This window comes from Melanotaenia boesemani, chromosome 8, assembly GCF_017639745.1.
Source record: "Melanotaenia boesemani isolate fMelBoe1 chromosome 8, fMelBoe1.pri, whole genome shotgun sequence".
Taxonomy (NCBI): domain Eukaryota; kingdom Metazoa; phylum Chordata; class Actinopteri; order Atheriniformes; family Melanotaeniidae; genus Melanotaenia; species Melanotaenia boesemani.
The window spans coordinates 29,611,952-29,614,081 of record NC_055689.1 but is presented as its reverse complement, the minus strand read 5'-3'; the positions used below and the strand labels follow the sequence as shown (position 1 = coordinate 29,614,081).

The window sequence follows — 2,130 nt, the reverse complement described above, 5'->3', positions numbered from 1 at the left end:
CCTTAACCACCCAGCTATCCTGGCTCACACATACATTTGTATGGGGGGAATCTTACAATGCAAGCTCTAATGGGTGGAGCTTGACACATCTGGTGATCCAATCACCTATTTCTGTGCGACTGCAACAAGGATGAAGGGAGAACACCGCCGTGTTTATATACATCTTAAGTTTTTTTATTGATTAAAGCCCCATGCATAAGGTAGTGATGTATCTTGATCAGGAGATGTGGAAAAATTGGCTTTCAGGCAAAAATGTCTCTGCACTGACTTGAATAATAAAAAGAAGTTTATTACAAAAGTTCAGACATCAAAACAGATTTCTGCAGCAAAATCTGGAGGTCCCAAAGCCAGAACGAAGACCTAAAGACCTGATGTGTCTTTCTGTCTTATATAGGGTTTAAACAAAGAAAATTCATCAGTCCTGTGTCCTCCAATCATAGAGTTTGCCTCTAGGATGCTCATTTGCATGGAATGCATCTTCTTGTGTCAATCCAGTCTGTAGGACAGAGAACCTTATATGGTAAAAACTTGAGTGTGTACCATACAAATGCTATGCTTAGACACCTCAGTAGAAAACAAGATGCTGGATGTCCTATTCCTATCCGTTATAGTTCAAAACTACTGCTGATACATATATCACTACTCAGCTTCCACAGGTACCCGTTGGCTGTGGAAACACAATTGAAATCAAGGTTTACCCCATCCACAGTCAGTAGCATGGATCAGACTACCGAGTTTTGAATATATATATAGACCTTTTCTACATCAGCTAAACATTCAGAACCATACCAGGAGTGGGGTTTGAACCCACGTGGGCTTTAGCCCATTGGAACTTAAGTCCAACACCTTAACCACTCGGCCATCCTGGTACATGTGTAAATATATGACCATCCTAGGCAAAAAAAATAAATAAATAAAAAAAGAAACAAAAACAACAAAACAACTTCAACAACAACTGCTAGTCGTATAGATTCCATTAATTATATAGTGAAATCACAGAACTATAGCAATGATAAAAACAATGTAGTGAGGTCAGATTATGTATAATTTCGTGGCTGGTTTAGCCATTCACTTTCAGTCTTTTGAATTTTAAAGACTAATGGAGTAAAATGACTCGTTCATCACTAAGTGAAAAGACAAGCCTTCTTTGTGTGATACAATCAGTCTTTTCTTCTAAGTTTTGTTTCTGTGTCATGTTCTACTTCAATATTATTCATGGCAGGCATCATGCTGTGCTATTATGACACATCTATCACCATCTGGCTGATACCAGGGTCATGTTAGTAAATGAGAAAAAAATACCTGGACCTGGAAAAATAAAGTTCCATTAAATGAAGTCATACCCCGCCTTCTCTGTAAGAGTTGGCTGTGGAAACGCAATAGAGATCAGGACTTACCAACCAAACCGCACCAAAATGTCCCCTCCCAAGCCTCTAACCCCTTGGTGGAAACAGGGCTAAGGTAATATAAAGGGCATGTTTTAACTATGCTTTAATAAAAATGTTGAAAGACTGGATTCTGACACCCAGTGTTTTTCATGCCTGTATTCACAGAAAGAGGCTTTGTGACAGTTTAATGAGCCTCAGTCAGTGTGTTGACTGTTGAATATAAACATGAACCATAATGAGTTAGATTTAATCATCAGTTTTTAATTAAATTATTCAACCAGCCGAGTGTCAAGACCTTAGTTTCATTTACTCACTTTTGTCTGTTCATGAGATTTGGAAAGAAACAAGGCCTTACTCTCTTACATTACTGTCAAAATGTCTTACACCAAACTATAAAGTTCCATTGTGTTTATCTTGTTTAGCAACAGTTCAGATCATAAAGACATTTTTAAAAAGAAATTTAGTTTATAAACTAAGTTGTGTGGGCAGGTTCACCTTTTTTTTCTTTTGTGTAACAAATTAATTACCCCATGATGGTACATGTTTATTCTGCTGGTTTATGTATTACCTTGGCTAGGGGTTTGTTAGTGTGTTAGTGTAGTTGCTGCAGTACCTCTTTAATGAGAGACCTGAGTTGCTTCACATTCAGTTTCCATATGCAACAACCCAACCCCCGCTCTACCTCAGTCTGTCTCTCCTGTCAGGTCTCTGGATAGCACATCTTAACAGGGGTCCCCGTTGC

At 38.4% G+C, this 2,130-nt stretch overlaps 1 non-coding gene across 1 annotated transcript; it reads right to left on the bottom strand.

Annotated features, from left to right (window-relative positions):
- Positions 1 to 786: 786 nt before the first annotated feature.
- On the bottom strand, positions 787 to 869 carry trnal-uaa. The gene has a single exon. It is a non-coding gene; the product is annotated as a tRNA-Leu (tRNA).
- Positions 870 to 2,130: the final 1,261 nt, after the last annotated feature.